The sequence below is a fragment of the Anser cygnoides genome, chromosome Z (genome assembly GCF_040182565.1).
Source record: "Anser cygnoides isolate HZ-2024a breed goose chromosome Z, Taihu_goose_T2T_genome, whole genome shotgun sequence".
NCBI classification, from domain to species: domain Eukaryota; kingdom Metazoa; phylum Chordata; class Aves; order Anseriformes; family Anatidae; genus Anser; species Anser cygnoides.
In genome coordinates, this window is record NC_089912.1 from 18946773 (window position 1) to 18973081 (window position 26309).

Sequence of the window (26309 nt, forward strand, 5' to 3'; positions counted from 1 at the left end):
GTAGTAGGCGACTCCCTTCTCAGGGCAACAGAGGGCTCTATTTGTCGACCTGACCCTGCCTGTAGGGAAGTCTGCTGCCTCCCTGGGGCCAGGGTCAGGGATGTTGCCAGGAAGCTTCCCAACCTGGTTTGCCCCTCTGACTACTACCCTCTTTTGATAGTCCAGGCTGGCAGTGATGATATTGAAGAGAGAAGCATGAAGGCTATCAAGCGGGACTTTAGGACACTGGGACAGTTAGTGGATGGAGCGGGAGTACAGGTGGTGTTTTCATCTATCCCTGCAGTGGCAGGGAGGGGTACCGAGAGGACACAGAAAGCCCACCTGATTAACACGTGGCTCAGAGGCTGGTGCCAACACGGAAATTTTGGGTTTTTTGACCATGGGGCGCTTTACTTGGCACCCGGCCTGGTGACCGCAGACGGGTCCCTATCTCTAAGGGGAAAACGGATCCTAGCCCAGGAGCTGGCAGGGCTCGTTGAGAGGGCTTTAAACTAGGAAAGAAGGGGGATGGGGCTGAAATTAGGCTTGTTGGAGCTGTACCAGGGGAACAATGGCAAAGCCGGGGAAGAAGGCAATGGCCCAACTGAAGTGCATCTACACTAATGCACACAGCATGGGTTACAAACAAGAGGAGCTGGAAGCCATCGTGCAGCAGGAAGGCTATGACTTGGTTGCCATCACGGAAACGTGGTGGGACCACTCTCATGACTGGAGTGCTGCAATGTCTGGCTATAGGCTCTTCAGAAGGGACAGGCAGCACAGAAAGGGTGGTGGTGAGGCTCTCTATATTAGAGAGTGTTTTGATGTTGAGGAACTTGAGGCTGGGAATGATAAGGTTGAGTCTCTATGGGTTAGGATCAGCGGGAAGGCCAACAAGGCAAGCATCCTGGTGGGGGTCTGTTATAGACCACCGAACCAGGATGAGGAGACAGATGAGGACTTCTACAGAGAGCTGGCAGAAGCCGCAAAATCATCAGCGCTTGTTCTCGTGGGGGACTTCAACTTCCCAGACATATCCTGGAAGCACAACACAGCCCAGAGAAAGCAGTCTAAGAGGTTTCTGGAGAGCGTGGAAGACAGCTTCCTGACACAGCTGGTTAGACAGCCTACCAGGGGAGGTGCCCCGCTAGACCTTCTGTTCACAAACAGTGACGGACTGGTGGGAGATGTGGTGGTCGAGAGCTGTCTTGGGCAGAGTGACCATGAAATGGTTCAGATCTCTATTCTTGGCAAAGTCAGGAAGGGGAACAGTAAAACCGCTGTCTTGGACGTCCGGAGGGCTGACTTTGAGCTGTTCAGGACACTGGTTGGCAGAGTCCCTTGGGAGGAGGTTCTGAAGGGCAAAGGAGTCCAGGAAGGCTGGGCACTCTTCAAGAAGGAAATCTTAATGGCTCAGGAGCGGTCTGTCGCCACGTGCCCAAAGATGAGACGGCGCGGAACTAGACCGGCCTGGCTCAGCAGAGAGTTGTGGCTCGAGCTTAGGAGAAAAAGGAGGTTTTATAATCTTTGGAAAAGAGGGCGGGCTACTCAGGAGACCTATAAGGATGTTGCAAGGCTGTGCAGGGACAAAATTAGAAAGGCCAAAGCTCATCTGGAGCTCAATCTGGCTACTGCCGTTAAAGATAACAAAAAACGTTTTTACAAATACATCAACACAAAAAGGAGGTCTAAGGAGAATCTCCATCCTTTACTGGATGCGGGGGAAACTTAGTTACAAAAGATGAGGAAAAGGCTGAGGTGCTCAATGCCTTCTTTGCCTCAGTCTTTAGCGGCAAGACAGGTTGTTCTCTGGATACCCGGTACCCTGAGCTGGTGGAAGGGGATGGGGAACAGGATGTGGCCCTCACTATCCACGAGGAAATGGTTGGCGACCTGCTACAGCACATGGATGTACGCAAGTCAACGGGGCCGGATGGGATCCACCCGAGGGTACTTAGCGAACTGGCGGAGAAGCTGGCCAAGCCGCTTTCCATCATTTATTGGCAGTCCTGGCTATCAGGAGAGGTCCCAGTTGACTGGTGGCTAGCAAATGTGATGCCCATCTACAGGAAAGGCCGGAGGGTAGACCCGGGGAACTATAGGCCTGTTAGTTTGACATCAGTGCCAGGGAAGCTCATGGAGCAGATTATCTTGAGTGTCATCATGCGGCACTTGCAGGGCAACCAGGTGATCAGGCCCAGTCAGCATGGGTTTACGAAAGGTAGGTCCTGCTTGACGAACCTGATCTCCTTCTATGACCAAGTGATGCGCTTGGTGGATGAGGGGAAGGCTGTGGATGTGGTCTACCTTGATTTCAGTAAGGCTTTTGACACCGTTTCCCACAACATTCTCCTCATGAAACTGGCTGCTCGTGGCTTGGACTGGCATACGCTTTGTTGGGTTAAAACTGGCTGGATGGCCGGGCCCAAAGAGTTGTGGTGAATGGAGCCAAATCCAGTTGGAGGCCGGTTACTAGTGGAGTCCCCCAGGGCTCAGTGCTGGGGCCGGTCCTCTTTAATATCTTTATCGATGACCTGGATGAGGGGATCGAGTGTACCCTCAGTAAGTTTGCAGATGACACCAAGTTAGGTGCGTGTGTCAATCTGCTCGAGGGAAGGAAGGCTCTGCAGGAGGATCTGGATAGGCTGGACCGATGGGCTGAGGTCAACTGCATGAAGTTCAACAAGGCCAAGTGCCGGGTCCTGCACCTGGGGTGTAACAACCCCAAGCAGCGCTACAGGCTGGGAGATGAGTGGTTGGAAAGCTGCCTGGCAGAGAAGGACCTGGGAATACTGGTTGATAGGCAGCTGAATATGAGCCAGCAGTGTGCTCAGGTGGCCTAGAAGGCCAAGAGCATTCTGGCTTGCATAAGAAGCAGTGTGGCCAGCAGGTCTAGGGAGGTGATTGTCCCCATGTACTCGGCTCTGGTGAGGCCGCACCTCGAGTGCTGTGTTCAGTTTTGGGCCCCTCGCTACAAGAAGGACATGGAGGTGCTTGAAAGAGTCCAGAGAAAGGCAACGAAGCTGGTGATGGGTCTGGAGAACAAGTCTTACGAGGAGTGGCTGAGGGAGCTGGGGTTGTTTAGCCTAGAGAAGAGGCTCAGGGGTGACCTTATTGTTCTCTATAGGTACCTTAAAGGAGGCTGTAGAGAGGTGGGGGTTGGTCTATTCTCCCACGTGCCTGGTGACAGGATGAGGGGGAATGGGCTAAAGTTGCGCCAGGGGAGGTTTAGGCTGGATGTTAGGAAGAACTTCTTTACTGAAAGGGTTGTTAGGCATTGGAATGGACTGCCCAGGGAAGTGGTTGAGTCGCCATCCCTGGAGGTTTTTAAAAGATGTTTAGATGTAGCCCTTAGTGATATGGTTTAGTGGAGGTCTTGTTAGTGTTAGGACAGAGATTGGACTAGATGATCTTGGAGGTCTCTTCCAACCTAGATGATTCTGTGATTCTGTGATGATTGTTAAGTCTTGAACGATAGCTGCCCTATGAGTCTGACAACCTATCAGGACTGTGAGCCATGCCCTGCACATGCTCCTGAACCACCTGAGGGGCACCAGGTCCCATGTTTCAGACAAGAAAAAAAAAAAAAAAAAGAATTTGGGCATCAGGGTTATACTTATACTTACAGGTAAGTTTAACCAACAATGGAAATAACATGCTTGCGATTTTACAGAAACAGATCCATTAAACAAAATTAGTGATATATAACTAAGATTGGGCAAAATCTAAAGCAAGCTAGGCAATAGTTTAAGCTGATGAACCAACTTACAGTTATCCAGCACAACAGAGTTTCTCTGACATCTGCCAGAACCAATGAAATTTTCCTGGCAGAAAGATCCCATTGCACAATAGAACCATTTCTAATTTAGATACTTTGCACAGGAATGTCCACCTGGAGACGTAAATGTTGGTCTTTCACAAGTGGGCTACTTGTTCACTGTTTACTGGTTTACTCTGTGTTTGTCTCATCCCTGTCACATTGAAGGGTGTTTCTGCAACAAAGTAAAGACGTACTACTTAAAACCAGCAAAAGTAGTTCAGAATCAAAAAAAAAAAAAAAAAAAAAAGTAGTTGATAACATCTTGACAAATCTGTTTTCATATAGACCTCATAATTGCTTAGCAATTGGTAATATTTAGTTCTCTCATGTGTGCTTGTTAATCAGATACGGTTTTATAGGATTAATGATCTAAAATCCTTTGTAAAAGTAGTTGATTAATAATTAGAAAGTTGATAAGTATAGTAAAATTGAAAAAAGGACAAATATTTTCTGTGACTGTCAGGTGAAAATTCTATAAAATATAGTCTTTATACAGCTATTTTTCATAACATTGCTATGTGGAGTTGTATTTGTTAAGTGATATATCAAATTAAGCACTGGGAACAATTTTAATCTCTAAATTAGTCTCCAGAAATCAATTGTGGGTGCTCAATATTCAGAATTTAAATTTATCTGATTTAGAAAGAAATATCATAAATACTTTTGAATGTATGATCATAATTCTTCCCATCAGAATCTTTGCATAAATGTTTGCAAAGTGACTAGTATTTCATTTTTTCCATAGACCAAAAAGTCTTCAACTGTGTAAGAATTCCCCAGAAAAAGGGAAAAGTACAAGAAAAATATATTTTATTAGCTGTTACATACAAACAGAAGTATTTTACAGTTTGGTAATTTTTCTGAAACATCTAAAAAATTAAAAACATTTTTGACATAAGGATGATGGTTTCAAAATTTATTTATTTATTTTTTTTTTTCTGAAGCAAAGTAAGGGAAATTTTGATATTATAGGTGATTCCTTGTAAAAACAACTTTTTTTTTTTTTTTCTTTTTGGTGAACTATATTTGGCAGTGAGAATACAGTATTTCACCATTATATCATTGTCTTGACATCAGATTGTTCACCTTTGCAAACACATATCTTTGCTTTTGATGCATCCATCTGTTGTTTTACCAAGGCCTCTTTCTTTCAGATGAGTCACCTTTAATTTGACTGTTATTTTCAGGGTATCTACTATTTGTTATTTTTAAATCATAGGCTTGAACCTTTTCTGGAGTGGAGTTTTATCTGCAAATTAGTATCCTTCTCATCTCAATAACCTGTTCACTGTGATATGGAACATGAAATTCAGCCCAGCTCTCATTTTCTCTATCCTGCTTTGGCATCCCTACCACCCGCAGATATATATTTTCCATCAGTTGACAACTTCTCAGGAAAAGTGCACAAAGTGTTCCTTGAACCCTGCTGAACTGTTGCCTGCTGTTCAGCCAAGTCCCTGCTGGGGCTATCTCAACAGTGAATCAATTGTACGCTCACTAAGTGATGGCAGGCTATGCTCTCAATTTACATGTTGTATTTGCTGATCTTCAAAGCAGTCTTAATGGCTTTGCCATTCACCAGCTGCAATAAAACCTGTCTTGCTGGCAGACAGTAACACCTGCAGACCCTTACTTTTCTATAACTTTTTGCCTTTAATATTTTTGGCACATGCATGTCAACACGTGTAAGCAGAGGTGATGACTGTGTTTCAGCACTGACACAGAGTAAGACCTTCGTACAGAAGAGGCAACCATTTAGCAGGAGGACGTAAACTATCCAGACCAGTTCATCCTTAGAATTTTATATATTTCTCAGAATATCAACCTGATTCTGTTGTCCAAGACCATGACTGATAAATATTAGACACTAAGAACTTAAACATGGAGTATGGGCTGCTATGCATAACAAGCTAAATGCATTTGTCTGTAAAATTTAAAAGTTTGTTGTGATCTGCGTACATGCACTTTGCTATCCAAAATTTAGCTGAGGAGAGTTAAATTTCAAGAACAAACTACTCAGCTAAGTTATAAGAGAACATTTATACTTAAAGTATAAGAGCCCCTTCTCTTCAGGACCATATACCTACAAGTATACGTTATACCTGTTCAAAGTAAACAGACTGCTAACTTCCACTGGACATGTTGGCAGGCTGGGAGAACCCCATAATTCCCTGGGGGGTCTGTACACAGAAGAGCTGGGGAGTGGAGAGAGTGAGGTGGGGGGTGGGTGAGTTCTCCTTCCAAATATCACATTTCTTCAGTTTAATTCTCAGCACTATATATCTACAGGTTCCCATGTGTTTTGCCAAAGACGCCTGTGTAGTATTTCGGTCTTTTTCCACCAAGTCTTTATGTCTGTCTACTTACAAAGATTAGTTATGCACTGAAGGTTTTGGGCTGCTTCCAGACTGTGGCAAGCGCTGCATGTCCAGTTACAATGTCTTGATGCAAGTCATTTATTAAACTGTCAAAATTGGCTAAACACCAAATGCTGACTCAAATGCTGGATATTTTAGCAAGGTGTTTATAAGCTCTTGGTTTTGAGAACAGACAGAAAAAGAGACATTTGAGAATATGAATGTGATGAAAAATGCAGATAATTAGTATCAAGGCAGTAACGTAGGCATGACTTCAGTCACTAACAAAAAAATAACATGGAACTTTGTAAATAACAGCACTAGTCAAATTGAGGGGAGCTTCACTGAAAATATGTCTGTGGTTTTGTAAATGGTGGTTGGAGGCAGGCTATTCCCTGTTCATTTTGTTTTATGAGTAGTCAAGGATCTTAGTTATAATTTTCAGCTTTTGAACAGTCTTCTTATCATGAACAATAACTCTCAATTCCATTTCTTCGTATTTCAAAATCCTAAATTCTCCACGAACTGTTCTGAATGAAGAATAAAGGCAGAGTTTGGTAAGCAAGTGGACCTTGACCTGTCTGCATGCATGTTTGATAAGTTCAGAGAAGGTCCTTGTCTTTGGAAATGATTCATTGAATAATTGAACTAATACAAAAAACACCTGAAACTTATTCAACAAAAGAAGTATGTGAACTGTAAAATTCATTAGGAAACTTACACGAGCAAAAACCTTTGTGCATATGAGATAGAGTTGTGCACTTTGCTGTGGTAAAAGAAAAAAAGTATGTTTTACTTTTTCTCAAAAATCTCTTGCCACCTTAAAATTTCTAGGTTAGAAAATCAATTTATTTACTGTTAAAAACAAACAAAAAAAACAACTTTGAAAGCATATATCAGAAAGAAAAATGCTTTTAAATTCCCATATTATATACTTGACATCAATATTTTAGACCATCCTTTAGCCAGTAATCAGCCTGTGAACATTATAACTACCACGGATTTCAGTTGCAAACTGAGGATAAACACTTCTATGTGGTGAGAAGAAGTGAGAAGTCTCTATCTCTATGAGAAGTCTCTTCTCATAGAGAAGTCTCTATCTCTATGACAGCTTGAGTAGTGCATTTTCTAGGTGAAGTAACCTTCACACTTGGCACATCAGAACAGAGAAATAGAAGTGGGAAAATGATGTTTTAATTTTTTCTTTTTAGAATACCAAAAAGCAAACACCTCAGTAAAGAAATATATTATCTTTGAGGGGATTTGCAATCAGCAGTTAATTGCTGTTTGAAGGGATTGATCAAATTGTTTTTTTTTGTTTGTTTGTTTCCATGTTATTGTTGTTCTTTTAATTTTCATCATCTGAAAACTTAGGTCTCTGCATTTCCTCTCTTTATAAAACTGCAAACAACTTAATGTTCTGAAAGCTGTAGGAGGAAGCTTAAATGCCAAATGAGGTGGAAGTGTTTGATGTTCATTCCAGGAACTTAAGCTACTGGCAATATTCCTCCAAATTTGTAGCTAAACACTTATGTGAAGTTTCTAATATAAGTGAAAGCAGTATACATTTCAACTATATTCAGATTAAATAAGAAGGGCAAATGTATTTACTGAAAAGCTAGTATGAACTAAAGCTTTAACCATATTAGAAAGGTAAAATGCCATGATGGAGACTGCATCTTTTTCCTTAAGACAACTGCTTAACCTAGTGTTACCTACTTGAAGAAACAACTTATAGTTTATAACTTATAATAAAAATAAGGGATGCCTTGGACTTAATAGACATATAATACAAAAATTGCTGAGGATGAGAATAGGAATTTTGGTATGGTTTTTTTTGTTTGTTTGTTTAAATTTTCAAACCTTACATTTAAGAGAGATAAGAATAACGGAAGGACAACCAATAACTTGGACAGTATGACAACGTGTCACAGAAGAAACAGATGTTTCTAAAATGTTGCCCCCCAAAATGAAGTGAGTCCAAAAAAAAAAAAGCCAAAAAGCCATACCTACTTTCCCAAAGTGACATATGAAGTGTCAGAAGAGTGAAAGAGAAATAATACATGAACAAATGCAAAGTATCGCTAAACTAGTTTAGTTGGCTCTGCAATTTTATTGGGAAATTTTAAGAATGTTTTTGCAATACTCTCTTCCAAAGTGGTTGAACTAGAGAAATCTAAGCAAGCTGTTATGTATTAAGTGATCCTGTACATCTGTTGGGATAGTTTTTCTAAGCAGCAGATGTGATTCATAAACATTAATAGAGACTGAAGCAGACAACAGAGGTGGGAAAAAAAAGAAAAAAAAGTAAGTAATTCTGGAGTAATTCTGAATTTACTCCAATAGACCTCAGGAATAATTATACAGAACGAAGTATACCAAGGTTTGTATGAAATTGTAGCAAGAACAATCTTATTCCCAGAAATAACCATATAAATATAGTTAAAGCAACATTTTTTTATCAAAGGTATGCTCTTGTAATTTGTCCTTTGGACTTTCTCTCTCTCTCTCTCTCTCTCTCTCTCTCTCTCTCTCTCTCTCTCTCTCTCTCTCTCTCTCTCTCTCTCTCTTTTTCTTTTTCCTTATATGCTTCAGATATGCAGATTATGCATTGGTCCTTAACAAATCCTCCGACAAAAAGTGTACAAAATTGTCTTGATAAGCTAAAATATCTTTTTAGATAAAGTTTTTAGATAAAGTTTACCACTGTAGTGGTACCTATACTCTCACAGCAAGTTCATCTTTAACAGGAAAATGGTGAGCTTTTACTGCCAAGTGATTGGCAAGTGATTGTGACTGCCATTTCTGAAAAACTCTGGAGAGAGCATGTGACAGTAAGCACTTCTCTCAGTATTTCTAGGGTTGGGTTATAATGACCTAATGTTGTCTTGTTAAGACAACCTTACTTTAAGTGCTTTCCTAACTTGTTTCAAACATATAATTTATATTGAATTTAACTAAGTTACATCTTCATGCTGAACTGTTTGGTTGTTAAATATGTCACTACTTCTGTAGTTAAAGCTAAAAGTAAAAGAAAGTAAAAGTGGTCAGAGTGCTAGCTGCAATAACATGAACTTTTTTTTTTTTTAATATTATGTAAACAGGGATTAGACATGTTCTATTCAAATGCTTTCTATATTAGATATATTTCTGCTGTCCCCCCCACCCTCTGCATTAACAGGATGGTTGAAAGCTCTGTAAGTGCTAAACTGTTTGCAATACCACACATTTCAAATTTCAATTTAGGAGAAATAATGTATTTTGAACTTTTAAGCATGAGCTTAAAACAAAAATGAAAATAAATTTTTAAAAAAATGTACTGTCATTTCAGGTAATCAATTAAATAAAGCATGTTCTCTTTTGGTCCTAGGTGGGAAGCATTACGAAATTCCACACTTTAATTTGCCTTTCTTGACTTTTCTCTTTCTTGGTCAGTTTTTCAGTGGGTAGCATGACTGTGAAAAACTTTCCAGTGTTTTTGAGTTACTGGAATGCCACATACAGTGGCAATGGAGTCTAAAGGTACCTGATTATTCATTTCTTTTGTTTTGTTACAAAATAGCCACAACTGGTCTCAAAGTTAATATTTAGGTGACAGTAGGCACAGTAGACAGTAAGCCTAAGTAATAGGTTAGATAATAGCTTCCACAAATTTTCCCATGCTAGCTGTAGTTTTTTCACTCGTCCTCAAAACACTTGACTAGAGACATTCCTATTAGGTTGCTCCTCGCAGATCCTTTCTGGGACAGCTGGAAGGCCCAGATATGTCACCCTTCTTAAGGTAACTCTGATGTGTAACCTATATTGCTCTTTGCACCTTCGAAGGTGTCTCAAGGTAGGAGACACAGGTTCTGGTTACAAATTTGCTAGAAAAACTTCCTCTGCTCTTAGTCTGTCAGAGCAGTCAGAGCTGCTGCTCTTCTATACTGACACCTTCCATTTCTAGATGATGCCAGTTGAAATACATGTGACTTTCTAGACCATGTGGCTGGAAAAAAGAAGGGCACATCCAGGACAATTTTGTGTCCTCAGGTGCTGAAAAAACAACTAAGTAGCAATGTTTTCTGGAACAAATGGGTGTGGTGGTTTTACTCGGGTGGGCAGCCAAGCTCTACCCCAACTGCTCTCTCACTCCCCCTCCTCAAAGGGAAAGGGGGAGAAAAATACAATCCACCCACTTCCACCTCCTCCCCCTGAGCGGTGCAGGGGAACCGGGGAATGGGGGTTGTGGTCAGTCCGTAGCGCTTCATCTCCACTGCTCCTTCTCTGTCACTCTCGTCCCCTGTGCCGTGGGGTCCCTTCCATGGGATGCAGTCCTTCCTGAAGTGATCCTGCATGGGCTTCCCACAGGCAGCAGCTCTCCAAGAACTGCTCCAGATATGGGTCCATACCACGGGTCCATCCCTCAGGAGCAGACTGCTCCAACCTGGGTCTCCCATGGGCAGCAGCTCCTGCCAGGTCACCTGCTCCTGCGTGGGCTCCTCTCCATGGGCTACAGGTCCAGCCCAGAATCTGCTCCGGCAGGGGTCTTCCATGGGCCACAGCCTCTGTCATTGCAGGTCCACCTGCTCCACGGTGGTCTCCTCCACGAGCTGCAGCGTGGAACCCTACTCCACCGTGGTACTTCCCGTGGAGCAGGGGAACAGCCTGCTTCACCATGGTCCTCACCACAAGCTGCAGAGGACTTCTGTTCTGGCGCCTGGAGCACCTCTCCCCCTCCTTCTTCACTGACCTTGGCGCCTGCAAGGCTGTTCCTCACTCCTCTCTCTCTCCCAGCTGCTGTGAAGCAGCATTTTTTGTTTGTTTGTTTGTTTGTTTGTTTTTATTTTTTTCCCCTTTCTTAAATCTGTTCTCACAGAGGCACAAACAACATCACTTACTGGCTCGGCTCTGGTCAGTAGCTGGGCCATTACCCAACATGGGGCAGCTTTTAGATTCTTCTCACAGATGCCATCCCTATAGCCTCCTCTACCAAAACATTGCCACTTAAATGGGAGAGACCTTCTGGTCATTTGGAACATGATTTGATAGAAGACAGAACTAATGACCAGCGATACAACCATCCTTTTCTTGCACTGAAAGAACACAAACTATAGCTGGAAACTTTGTGTGGATAAGAAATCAGCTGCTGTAGCTTGTATTACCCTCCTTCCACTGGAACTGCTCCTGGAGGTGCCACAATACACATTTGGACATGGTTACATACTTTGTCAAGTACATACAGATCACTTATTCCCCTGAGGACTTATTATAGAAAATGTACTTGGGAATGTTTAATTTTATACACTTCACACAAAACATGGGCGACTCTCATACACGTACCAGTCTTCTATATTTTCTGCCAAGGAGTACCTGTACAATGAATTTGAAGGTGTAGTATACCCTTTAACTCTTGTGTAATTTAGAAACTGAGCTATTAAATGAAGTCCTGGTATGTCAGATAGAGTATTTTTGTTCCCACTTTCCCATGATATTCCAAACTATTAATCCATGTGAACCCAGTTTTCTTTCTGATCTGTAACATTTTATGATCCTGTGATTTTGCATTGTCTAGGACATTGTGCCTTGTGATTAATAGCAGAAAAGTTTTTGAGATGACTGGTATACTAAGGACAAAAAAATATATCATTTAAAAATGGTATATATTTAGATGGATGACAGTTTTATCTACCTACGGAATAATGCAAGCCATCAGATTGTTCATGAACTAGTTTGGTTGTTCATGCTTCAAATCATGTTAGTTAATACTTTGTTGAAGATATCTAATAAGAAGTACCCAGTAATCTCTATTATCATCATTACGCATTTTAACAAAACATATCATCCTGTCCTACAGATCTCATTCTTCCCCAAGTCAAAATATAAGTATGATGTTGAAGATGCAACAATTTTCATTGCCATTTCTTGTTCAGTTTTGTCCTAACAAAACTGGTAGAAAACAGTGCTACAATTACTGCAGCAGATTAATAAGACCACCAGCTTAGTCTAGAGATATAATTTATGTGTTCTTAATACACAACACATTAATGGTGGCTGATGTACTTTTATATAGATACAGTGTAAATACTGTAGTAAGTAAAAATGAAAACAGATAAGGTTTCTGTAAAATAGTCACAAATGATATGTATTTGTGAGCATGTTTAAAATGTGAAAATGGGTACTCATCCAGACACTTCATATTCCAAATACTTCTTATTCAGTGTAAAACTTCAGTTCTGGTGAAGAAAAAACATAATGAACATAGAAGTTACTAACTCTGCCCTGGTAGCCCTAATCAACCGATTTATTGATTGAATGATTGAATGATTGATTTACACAGAGAAATATTTTCTTAAGTGTATTTTGCAAAACTGATCCTTCTCAAAATAAGACTCTGCTTACAGTATGGAAGAGTACAATAGACACAAGGATTTAAACTATTTGGCTGGTACCTAATGGAAGAGAAAATGTTATTTTAGTGGGAATGCACTAGATAATGTCTACAAAAGGATACCTACTACCGCTAGTTATCATCTGCAGAATTATACTGGACAGCGGGGATGAAGAGGATGTTTGTGGACCAGACATGTTCAGGGAAAATTCTAAATCCAGCTTTCCATAAAAGGGTTGTAAACTTACTTAGCCTTGAGAAATGAACCATATAAAAGAAGGAACTCGAATCTCAAAGTGCTAAATAAAAGATCAAAATGCCTTCTGTCCACTATTTGCTTAATTGAAACCTGTTGAAAGGAAGAGTTTTCCTACCAAAAACCCTTGAATTGAACCTAACTGTAAAAGAAGAGTGTCTCACAGGGATGGGCTTGTGAGAAGCCAAGAAGAACAGCGTGCTGCAGCCTGATCTAGCAGAGGCACTGCTTCTGACAGAGGTGGCTGAAGAACTGTAAATTGATCCTGGTGAGCTAGAATACATTGAAGCATGTCAGAGGAGTCAATCACCTTCATTCTGGAGAACAGAAAAGTGTCTCTCCAGATGACAGCTCTGTTATTTGGCACTGTCATCAGGCAGGCACTAGCTGCTGTCAAGATTCTGATTATTTATTATTGAACAGAGAAAGAGAAGACTTCTGTTAAGCTTCTGGGAACAGATCTCAGACTGCATTGCACATACAGACACACACAAATTCAGGTACAAAAATTTTGACTTGTAAAATAAACACCAGCACAACAGTCAACATACGTACACTTTAGGTGTGTTAAAAACAAAAACAAAAAAACAAAAAAAAACTTGTCTAAATTGAAGAAACATTTTTATAAATTAGCAAGGAAATTTTGTAATACTATTGGTAATTAACCAAAGAAAACATGAAGAAGAAAACTCTCTGACAGCTGTTGGAAGCTGGGTGGAAGAGATATTGTAGAGATGAAGGTCAAGCCAAGTTATTATGCACCTAAGAAATTAACTTTTCATGGTTAAGTTTGAAATTTTAGCAACAAATATTTTACTGTATTTAAATGCAAATAAATATATGCTTATGTTAATGAAGTTTGAAGAAATTCCTGGTTACAGAACCTAAGCAAAGAAATATGAAAATTAACCTGTTTGTCTTCCTCCTGCTTCTTAGTAGGATGTGAAGGAGCAGTACAAGGAATTTGTTCCTCTTTGATTTTAAAGCTTTTTTTGTTTTAAAGGACAAACAGATGACCTGTGCATGAAGAAATGTAAATCTTGCATGAGAAATCCTGATTTCCATTGTTAGTCCAACAGAAATTGTACAGTTTAATTGCACTTAAAATACATCTTGGTTTGAAAGAAAAATCTTATTTTAGATGCTACAGTTAAGCAAGTATTTAAATTTAAGTGGACTTTAGTACATTCTGATCTCCAGAAGAGCATGAGTACACACCTATGCACTTAAGCAGAAATCATCTCTTGAATGAGGTGATCTCCTTCCTCTCCTTATTTAATTCTGTCTTGTTGTTAGCCCTGTGATTTTGGTATTGTTGTTTACACCTATTATAATTGATAAAATAGACCAGAGACCATTTTCTGGGCTTGAGGACTAGGTGTCGAGCAGGACTCATCTCTGTATATGTGAGCTTTTTTTCTTTCCCGAAAATTAGGCTGGCCACATCCAACTGCCCACTGAGACCAGCCCCTAACCATGTCTATCTCCCAAATACTGTGGAGACGTTGATTCCATGAGTACTACAGACCCAGAAAAAAAATCACATAGGGAAATGTGCAAGTGGTTAAATAGCATGCCCTAGTCCCATAAAATGTGAAGTGTTACACCCAGGACAGATGTATAACTGCTTCCTAATTATGTGGCCTGTTATAAAATGAATAGTGTCCTAAACTAAACAAACTCACAGCTCCTTTACTCCACTCTCCTCTACATTCACAACTTTTCCATGCCTAACAACAAAGACAAGCTGCCAACAGAGAAATGTTGTTGATTGAAAAAATGGCTTCCGTTCATGTGAAAAGCAAAAAACCCTATCATTTCACACAGTTTCTGTTTGGATTACTAATATGAAAACAGAATTTCAGTGTATTTGTGTATGTTATCACCCTACACCCTTTTCTTCATATCTATTTAGCCTGTTTTCCTACATTGCCAGTAACACCTTCTCCATGGAGAAGAAGGGTGTCACTGGGAGCAGTCAGGCTGCACACTGAAGGAGCTGTCCCTAGCACATTTCTTGTTGGGACAAGCAAATGCCACCCAGACTGTGCTTTTATTTATTCCAATATTTATGGATAAATACAGGCAAACTTTAAAGGGCCTTTATTCTGCATGACACAACCTTAAAAGCACTAGTCCTTATCTGATAACAAAAAATAAAAACAAATCCAGTAGCCTAACTTACCTTTAAGGCTAAATTAATCATCCAGGAAAAAATAATAAATAAAATAAAACAAAATTGCCTCTTTTCTGTCAAAATCAGATCTTGGCACTCCACCCCCACACTGAGAACAGAGAATAAAATATTATTTCTGGGCAGCAGTTTCCTAGGTTGTTTAATATTCAGTGAGGATCTTCTTAAAGTTAGCTCACATTTTAAGAATTTCACAGCACATCTGTGCATCACTGCATGTTTTTAAGGGTTTTTCTTGGAGACCATAATGGGTTTTAACTAAAGACTCTTACTTGAAGAATTAAATTCAAGTCATTAATTGTTCTGCTTCCACAAACAAGCGCCTAAGATACATTTCTAATTAAAAGAAATTGCAACTTATCCAACTGCTTTACATTGAACATTGACATGCTCTATATTTGCTAAGAATTGCTGCTGAGAATGGCTTTCACAAATAAGACACTTTAAAGTTTGATCTGCTTTTCTTTTTCCTTTAACCATTTATTAAGATAGTATTATTCAGTATTGTAACATATAACACTTCAGTCTTTCAAGTGGCTTTTTGAAAGTACTTAGCATTGCCAGGATGTTGCAGTGACAATGAAATTGATGGTAAAACTCTGTCTTCCACAAGCAGACGGTTAAGCCAACACTGTGAAAATACCAATACCTGATTTTGTTGTTGTTGTTGTTGTTGAAGTAGAGTCTTTCTAAAGATGTGAGATTACAAATAAACTTACCCTATTTCTATTATAATCCTGTAGCAAAGTAATGGACAACAGCACATAAACAAAATTTTCCCTGCACTAATCATGGCACATTTCAACCTGCAGGGAGTTTATCTGATTTATAAACCTTTGGAAAAGTGGTATGAATATATAACTGAAATGTGACAGACTCCTAATTATAGAGGCAACCTTACCAGTCAAATATTCTCAACACAATAGCACATATAACTAATTTTGACAAAGCAGTGGTATTGTGAATTAATGTTGCTGACATTTCTTATCCAGCTTACAGGGAATTCAAGATATCCTGTGTTTCTTCCTGTTTGTGCTCCTGTTAGGGTCCAACAAGATGATGTAATGAGGAATGACAGTCATAACTAAGACCTTCCCTCATTAAGGCAATCCTCTCTATCATCAGAATCATCAAATACCTATTCATGTAGACAGTGCTATTTAATAAGAAAATCATATAATAAAAATAAATCTCAGTTTATGTTTTTCAAGAGCAAAGGCTCTCTTTCTCTGTGAAAATCAAGACTTTCATATTGTAGCTGTGACCTCAATAAGTACCTAAGAAATAATGTAGTTAGAACAACTCAGGTAGAGGACAGTTCTTGGCGGTATGAAATATTTCTCAGAAAATAGCTATATTGTGAATAAGCACATAAATGCTTGCAAGCTGACTGTCCACACTTTCATTTAAAAGACTATTAATAAACCTTTGTTTAGCCCAGCAGCACATTCCGGTCTGATGGTAGCTATTTTCCTAGATGAAGGAATCTGAGCCCTGAATGAAAGTAACAAAGCCAAAAGGGCTGGAAGAATAAAAGCAGCAGAACTGGGGCAGGATAAAGCCGTGCAAGGTCTGGCAATGGTCCCACGTGGAGCCTGGGAACTAATGTGTCCCTCTCCTACACAGGGCATTCAATGCTCTCATACTGGTGTGAGTAACTAGAGTAACTAGATGAGGCCCAGAATCCCAGCTCTATATGTCTCATAACAATGGAGAAATACTGCATCATCTTTCTTATATGTGTAATTGTGCTACAAAGTGATTGGTACTACAACCATTTTCTCATGCCACTTGATCTCCACCTACCTGGCCACAAATACACAACCAGACCACTGAAGCAGCTTGTTCTGGGGCTATCCAAGTGTGGGCTGATGTTCTCCCTGTGCATCCCACAGGCGACAGGGAGAAGACAAAAATCCATAGAACAAATTCAACATAGGTGTTGAGAAGCCAAGGATGTTCTAGGTCATGTGGGAGACTGGGGAGTCCAACTATCTGTTGCTGATGGCTTGGAAAGTGTACTGAGCAAATAATACACAGTAAGGACATATCTGGCTTGAGGCATAGAATAAGTGAGGAGGAAGGAAGGAAGGTATTTGTTTAAACACAGTTGTAAGACACACTTTTAGTGAAATGAAGTCAGGGCTGCTCAGCCGGCTGAAACAGACACAAATACCAGTGCTCTGCCGGTGCATCTATTGATCTATGCAATGTGTTTGGTATCTCCTTCCTCTCAAACTTTAGCTTACATTTTACCACTGGCTTAAATAGCTGTGAGACTGCATTTTAGACATGTAGTTAGAAGTATTTCAAAGTAATTGATCCATGAATTAAAAGCTAGAATCCCCAAGAGGAAGAATGGGAATTTCAGCATCACTGGTAACACTTGAAACCTTCATTCTAAGAGCATGAGGGGACGGCTCTCTGGTAGTATCATTACTGTAAATCACAGAATCACAGAATGGCTGAGGTTAGAAGGGACCTCGGACCTCTGAAGATCACCTAGTCCAACCCCCCCTGCTGAGGAGGATCACCTAGAGCACATTGTACAGGATGGCATCCAGGTGGGTTTTGAATATCTCCGGAGAAGAAGACTCCATAGCCTCTCTGGGCAACCTGTTCCACTGCTTTGTCATCCTCACAGTAAAGAAATACACTCTCATATTCAGCCGTAACTTGCTGTGCTTCAGTTTTTGCCCATTGCCTCTCATCCTGTTGCTTGGCACAACTGAAAAGCCTAGTTCCATCCTCTTGACACCCTCCCCTCAGATACTTATACACATTGATGAGGTCTCCCCTCAGTCTTCTCTCTTCTAGGCTAAACAGGCCAAGTTTTGTCAGTCTGTCCTTGTACAACCCTGTGCAGTCACTACTGCCTTTGGGTCTTTACATCAGTAGGATTCTCTTATGACAAGAGACAGAGAGGACGGGATAGTGTAGTTCAGAACAGTGCAACATAAAATTCAGATGATGGATAAAAGTATGCTATTGATACTGCAAAAGGAGAAACATCAGAATACTAGTTAGGTTACATCACCCTGTACTGTCTTACCAGCTTTACATAAGTTTTACTGCGAACACTCATCCTAAGCTTCTACATTCACTTCCCTGTACAATCCTGCTGAGGACTATGCTGTCCATGCTTCTTTCCTTTCATAAGTGAACCTGTCCCATTTACTGCCCTGTTGTGGCAAAATGGGATTGTTCACCTTCAGAGATAGTCCACTATCACTCACCCAACCAGACACACCAGAGAGACAGTTTTCCCACTGATCTGGGTTGAAATGGAAAATTATATAGTCTAAGTACCAGCAGCCAGTATCCATGCCTTGTTTCCAAATTCTCTCAGGAAAGCAATACTGAGAACTTTTTGTGACTAACTGTAGGTGAACAGGAATAAAGGCTGCAAAAGAATAATCAAAAATAGTTGAGATATAGCAACTCAGTACTCCCCTACTCACGAAAGGAGCATGAGGGAGTGAGAAAGACGGAAAGAAAGTTTGAAGAACATTTTGTGTGTGGCCATACTGAAAGTGGTTTTAAGGTTATATAATTTTCACTCAATAATAGTGTTCATTTTGTTTTCATTTTTCAGAACAAAGCATATTCTATTTTTCCTCCAGCAATCGTTTCAATTAAAAAGTCTCTCAGCAAATCACTGCATTTTGTTATCCTTAACCATTTACTAATATATGATTAAATAAAATATATAAAGCTAACTAAAAAGGCAGATGTTTGTGTGTGTGTGTGTTTGGGGTTTTTGTTTGTTTTTTGTTGAAGAAAAATGGAGAATTTTTTGCTGAAAATATATAAAATGATCCTTGTTTTCCTTAACTATACTGTACATGTCCATTTTAGATCTTCTTTAACAGCACTGATCAAGTGTTTGATTAGGAGCATTTGCTTACATACCTAGATATTCAAACAACTGGTCACTATCACCAGAAAGCGTAGAACTGGCTGAAGTATTTTGAGTAATTATCACCAGTAATTCAGTCTTCCAAAAATTTAAAATGAAGACTGATTTGCCAAACTTTAGAGTGTTCTTGACAGAAGCTGAAGACTTCAAAATTTAGAAATACAATACATCTGTCCTTCCAAACAAGGACCTGATTGTTGATGTTTGTCAGACTTAGGGCATCTTGTTTTAGCATTTACTGATATGTGGGCTGTGCTCTGTTAAAGTAATGGGATTCCACAGTCTTTGATATAAAATTCCTGAAAAACAAACAAAAAAAAGACAAAAAAAGAAAAGTATACGTTCCTTTCCTTGTAGGATTATGTATATATATATATATATTTGTTTTTATGTTGGAAAAGTATCCACATTTTCTAGATGTATTTTAAATGTTGACTGAAATATGTATTAACTTCAATTCAGCAAGATGACTGTGACTGAATAAATAGGATTAACTATCACCTAGTTAAAAAGAGTAGAAATTTTGAAAAATAAATAAATAGATAGATAGATAGATAGATAGATAGATAAAATCTGCATTTGAAAGATAAGAGTTTACAAAAGGTGATATTGATAACAACTTTACCAAAATGCAGTGCTGCTGTTGGTATTTAATATTTGGCTAATATATTGTTGGATTTTTTTTATTTTGGTATGTGACTATACAGAAATCAGTGATTTGTGATCATTATTATGTTACCTAATATTTGCTTGTTGAAATTTGAATATATTCAATGTACTCTGCTTACTTATGTCTTATTCAGTGATGCTCCCATCTCTTTTAAAAAGAGAAAGATCAGCCCCACAGAAAACACTGAAAGTCTGTTCTCTGTTTCATTATGCGCATGATTAATTTTACATACTGTGTAATACCAATAACTTACTGCATTGTTTGCTTGCTGAAGCATTAGCATACACTGAAACATTAGTGGCACTTGATACAAGTTATTTTTAATTAAAATTGTATTTCATAAGTCTTATTTACTAGAGTAGTCCTATAAAAGTTATACATGTACCTATAGGTTACTAGATTTTATGTTTCAATTTAGATATAATGTATTAGTTCTAGAGAGAGGGAATCAGACCAGACAGTGATAATTTTAATGTGCTTAAAATCTACTCTCTTGCAGGCCTGATTTTTCAGAAGATCTTCATGTTTGAGAGCAGTAGTGTCGACACTACAGGCAGATTTACATGTGTAGCTCTATCTTTCCCCACTTGCATGCTGAAGTGAACGTTCATCACTGGCTTTCAGCACTTATTGTTTTTCTTCTAATTTTTATGGTAAGCATTTATTATTGTGAACTTCAATTTTACATTTATTGTCTAACAAAGTAATTACCTGTACAGTTTAGCTGTAACATATTTTTGTTATACAATATCATAAAAAATGTTATACACAGCACCATCTGTTGGCTAGGATAGCTATCACACATGAAAAATAGCTTATGCAGATTAGATAGAAATGAATACACCAACAAGAAAACAGAAAAAGCACTATTAAAAAAAATAATAAAAAATAAACTGCACACTAAAAATATCTTATATGCACTTTTTTTTTTCAAAGTATACTGTTAAAGCCGTTGAAATCAAGAAACTTTGACATTTTAGAGGTTAGAAAAGATGGGTTTGAGAAAGCTATCAAACAGCTTAGTATAAACTGGTAAACAGTAGTAAAGAAAAAGCGATAAATGAATTTACCTACAGTATCATAGCACATAGTGTTCTCTAGCCTCATGCTTCTCCAGACCTTTAGTGCTCTCAAATGACAATAGAAATTTAACTAATAGAAAAATTGTGTTGCTTTCTACTGTCACATACTTATCTGGAGAATTTATAAGGCAGAATTATTTACTTCTCTCACTTCACCCTAAGGATCTGTAAGGTAGAGTGCTCCCTGAAGTACTTTCCTTTTCTGAATTCCAGATTATATCTAGCATGTGTGCACATGTGGGTGGGTGGGCATGCAATCTTCTCCACTAGTGAGTCTGTATATCTATAATGGCCAGCGCCAGCTGCGGCCCGACAACCTTGATCATGTCTCCTCCTAATGAGGAGCACTGTGAGGAGTACTGTGAGGTTGGCATGCTACCACGTGTATCAGAATTACCTTTCCCTTGCTTAGGAAATCCGGATGCCTGCAACAGCTTTCTTGAGTGCTTTTCTGGATGGGGAGTCAGTATTTTTCTTCACACTTCTTTTCTTGCACATGTCCCATTGAATCTCAACCAATCTGTGTCTTTCTGGTCCTGCAAGACACTATTGAAAGCAGTGCACATATCAGTAGACCAAGGTTGTGGGAAGGTGTCTGTCATCCCCTTGTTTAGTGTGTGTATCTGTACACAGTGGGGTTTGCTGAGCTATCCAAAAATATTATGACTTTTTTATAGCCATTCAAGGAGACAGAGAAGCACTGATACCTTACAAATCTTAAAAACTGATATGCACACCTTTTCACTAGTCCAAACCAGGCAGTGAGAAGAGGGGGTAAACTTTCCGTATCCAAATAAGAAATTACAATACTCCATCTTCCTGTGTTTAGGCCAATGGATCTTAAGAAGATATTGAGTGTTTTCACATAGACATTAGTGAGACAACTGAATTATAGCTTACATCTAACAGTTGTCCCTTTACACAAAAATAAGTAGTAAAAGAAACACCAATGAGTTAAGGAAAGGAATCTGAATGTCACTCAGAATGTAGTTCAGGAATATCCACTTTTAGGTCTCTTAACATCAGATCAAAGAGGCTGCAGCTGCTTAACACAAATCACTGATCTGTTGCAAACCCACACTGTGAGTTCAAATTTGTTCAAAACATTTTGACACATTAATTTCATGTAGTCAGTCTCCTTTGTGCCTGATGAGCTCCATACCATGTTCTGTCTAATTCAACACAAATGCAGTCATGCATTTGAACTGGGTCATTTCTGAAGTGCTAGGATACCCAGTACCAAGGAGATGAGGTACTAATGACATGGGATACCTTAGTTTCAAGCTGCTTCCTCAATTAACTCAGATTGAGACCTGAGGCAACTCCAGAAGGTGTTCAGTTTGCTCCAGGCTTCCTACTCTCAAAGCAAGAGGGAATCTTACAGTTTTTCAAGACCTAACATAGTGTGTTTTAACTCCTTTTTCTACCCCTCTACAGGAGTAGGGAAAATCATAATTCTTTCCACCTGTGACTGTGAAAGAGGTACATTCACACATCTCTTGTTCATGGAGCACAAGCCTAAACAAACCTAATCCCGTGTTAAAACTCTGCACATAATTATTGCAACAAATACAGCATTTAATGATGTGTAAGGCACCAGTGTTTCCAATACTATCCTTTCTTTTTTCTCTAAAAACTAGCAACAAGAATGAAGTTGAAATGAAATGCAAGACTACCTCATTCAATCCACAAGGCTACAAAACAGGTATCTAAATATGCCAATGTAGAAAATAAATAAATTAATTAATTAAAAATAAAAAAATAAAAAATCAGTAAAGTGGGCTCTTGACATTCTTTTGTCCACACTTGAAGTCTGAAAAAATAGTGAGAATGTTTTTGAATGCAGTTATGATGTTAATATTTTTGTTAATTTGTTATTATAACAAGGTTATTCTGTTGGGAAGGTAATCTTATTCTTAACTGATAATAGAAACAACGTGAAGAGAAGGTACAACACACTGAATTTTACCTTTGATTTTATAATAACACTGTTCATATATTTGTCAATAGATTAAAAAGTGCATTTCTGTAGCACATCATAAAAATTGATCACTATGCACCACAGAACATTTTATAGACCCAAAATAACCCATAATTCCCTCACATTAGTTAATACACTGCAGAGAAAATGGTCATACTTCACTCTGCTGCTTTCTATATTTCACTCTCCTACCAACTAAAACAAACAGATTTCTGTATTTATCTGCCCTAGCAAAATGCCTGGAAACATGAACCATTTGGGTTAGCGTCAATGACATAATTGAAACCAAGAATTATTTTGTGTTCCTACAATCCTAAATGCCTAATCCAATAGAAGAAACAGAGGTGAACTACAGAGATTATCTCTAGCGGTCTTGCTCATTGTATGTTTGGCTGATAATTTGCACTGACATTTCACCAATGTGAATCTGAGGATATCTGACCCACTGAGCCAAATATACATTTCCTCTTGGTTACAAAACAACACAGCCACTGTCCTAGTGCTTTTTGGTGTTGTTGCTTAAGAGAAAGACTGGGTACATTTTGAGTCAATGATAGGTAAGCTGACCCTACTATTTTGTGTAGGAAGTTTACATATACATGAAGTATACAAAAGAACTTAGAAGCAACAAACAAGGATTTTTCAATAGGAAATCATGCTTGACCAACCTGAGACACTGGTGAACACAGAATATTTTGACTTTAATAAGGCCTCTGACACTGCCTCCATTAGCATTTTCTGGTCACCCAGAGAAGTTGCGAGACTTCCATCTTATTCAAGACTTAACAACACTGAAGTACAGTGTTGGTAATGGTTGTGCTCTGAGCAGAGTTTGGACTTCCAAACAATGTTTCTGTGATTCTGTGATCTCATGTAAGCTACAAAATTGGTATCATCATGTGGCAGCAGTGTGGCCCGTTAAAACTGACTTAAATTCACTCATGAAATTCTGTAATGTTATAATTAATCTGCTGACACTCTAGAGTCATTATTACATTTACTCCTATTATTCTGAATAGGAGAAAAAGAAAAACAAAAGAGAGACCACTTTTTTTTTTCTTTTTCTTTTTTTTTTTTCTTGCCCTTCCAAACACTTAGATCCATCCGATCCATCCTTAGAACTACATTGGAGGAAGATGGAAGATGAGGACATGATCAAATTAAGAGTTCGTCAACACTGGGGAAAAAAAAAATGTAGAAAGTAAACAGCTTTGGTTCTTTAAGTTCTATTCAAGTGAAGCAAAGACAGTCTGTCCAGACTCAATACACAGTACAATGAAAAGTAATAAATGCAACAGGTTAAATAAATTATCTTGTATCTTCACTATTTGCTATCATCTAAATCAAAGACCAGGATCTGAGAGTAATGATTGCTTTCAAATCCTTAATATGGATGCATCACATCATCATTTATAGACCCTGAGTTGGAGAGTGGATGAAAGTTGAGCAATTGTTTGGTAAACTGGCAAAATCCATTATTATTTGCTTTTTCTGCTGCACACGGCAGTTCTGCCCTGTTCTCACTATTAATGCAGTGTGACTAAAAATCTTGTGCCTTACAGAAAGCTCACATGCAGTAACTAAGCTTAATGCATTTGTCATGCTCTGGCAACTGTGAAGAGCTGTGAACAAATAAACAACAACAACAACAACAACAAATGGCTGGGATAGGGTAATTGCCTAACCACAGAGTATTCTACATCTTTTCCCTTGCTCTTCCCTATCTGTCCCAAAACTGAATTTCTTGTCCACTCATGCCCAAGAGGAGCAACAGTTCTGCTGCTTCCTTTGAAAGCAGCATGTTTGTAAGTGGGAACAGAGTGACCCACTTATGAGGTTTCTTTTGCTGCTCCTTAGTTCGGGTAAACAAAATGCAGAAACTGCATCGAGTGTTTGGAGGGCAGAAGAATGACATAGAGGCAGATAAGGATGCAATATGGATTATTCAGATATCATTCAGGTTTGTTGAACTGTTTCAGATTTTCTTTCCACTTACAGTTTCATAGATGATTTCAGATATGAAGGTATGGGAGGATCAACTCAAGCAATGCTTGATATAGCAATCTGTGGGAAATGTGGGTGGACATAAAAGGAAGCTTTTTTTCTTGGCTAACTGTGTAAATAGGAATAACTCAATATATTGTAATGCTTAGATTCATAACTGTGATGTTCCAAGCTATCCAATTTCTCCTTGGCGCCTTGAAAATGGTGATATTTGAAAAAAATGGTTTAAATATAGCTATTCATCAAGCACAGTTAGACTCCTTTCTTTAGTGACCTTGCTTCTTTCACTATACTTTGGTATAGTGAATGCTTCTAGAAGCTGGTTTGATATAGTTTAAAATATGTAAACTGAGGCACTTGGTCACTCCCTGTTCTTGCTATCTCTTTCCTGTCACTGCCCCCTGAAAGAGGCCAAGCAGAAGTTCTGTATCAATATCAAAAGCATTACAGAAGCCTCATAAATGGGTAAAGTCTTTGTCTCTAAATATCTAGTTAGATAAAGTTACATAGCCAAACACATAGAATTACTCCAACAGTAGAGGGCTCAGAAAATAGCTCTCTTCCTCTGGGACATGTAAGGCTTTTAAACAGCACTAAGCTACATCTTAAGATTACTGTACTATACAATCTGCAGACATACTCTCCATGCAGTCCATAAATGCAAGATTTGAGTGCAGGTGAGCCCTGCACTTCATTTTCTTTTTTTTTTTTTTTTTTCCACTTGATGGACAAACCAACTTTCCAGACTTGAAAAGGTTTCTGAGCCATCACAGCACTCCTGCCTACTAACATGCTGCCATACACTTGCTGACTTAGGAGCTTGTTTGTGGACGTAGAACAATTAATGCTGTGAATTTTATTAACATCCCTAGAAAAAAAGTCAGTCTCTTCCCATTGCAGTATCAGATACTTTTAAACAAGTAGAAGCACAGGCTAGAAGAGAAGATATGACATTGGCTGTGAGCTGGCTGCCTTCCCCTGTCCCTGGAACTGTGATGACAGCAGCTACTCCTTTCCTTTCCTCCTTCCACCAACAAAAAGCTGAGTGCTGAGGCTCCTGATCTGAGAGGCATCCAGATGGAAGAGGTAGGGGAGTACCTTACAGCAAAAGTTATTTTCAGTAACAGGGCAGCTTTTGCTTTTAGTAGGTTGTATGGTCTTCTCATCTATTGTTTTATCTAGAAGGCTGAAATGCATGGGCGTTGTGTCATGTACCTAATCTAACTAAAAATAAATTGGAGGTAGATTGCAAATTCACTTAGGAATACTTTCCATTTGTGCCACTAGGTGTGTCAGTGTGTATATGATTTATACTTTACTTCTTAAGCCAAAAAACATTAGTTTTCTCTGAACATCTGCCTGGCATCTGCGAGATCTGCAGTATGCATCATTAATCAGAATATCTTTGTGAGGCTTGATAATGACAGATAGATAGTCTAAGTTCACTGTATTAATGTAATGATGTTCACTGAGGTACTGCAAAGCTACAGCTTTCACCGTGCACTTGAAAAAAAAATAATGGCTTTAATAACAGTCTAGAGTAAAGTGTTGTACTTGTACTTAACGAAATCATTTAATGAACATCTGTCTTCATTCCTACTAGCCTGCTTTTTACAAAGTCCATTTCATATTCTTCATTTCCTGTTCTAAGCTAGTGCTTGTTCTAAATGCCTTAAC

General features: G+C 38.9%; 1 long non-coding RNA gene across 1 annotated transcript; it reads left to right on the plus strand.

The window, feature by feature from the left end:
• Window positions 1–9500: 9500 nt before the first annotated feature.
• LOC136789076 (uncharacterized) lies at window positions 9501–22478 on the plus strand. Its single transcript, XR_010827853.1, has 3 exons — window positions 9501–9937; window positions 20065–20218; window positions 22288–22478. It is a non-coding gene; the product is annotated as an uncharacterized lncRNA (long non-coding RNA).
• The last annotated feature ends 3831 nt before the right edge of the window (window positions 22479–26309 follow it).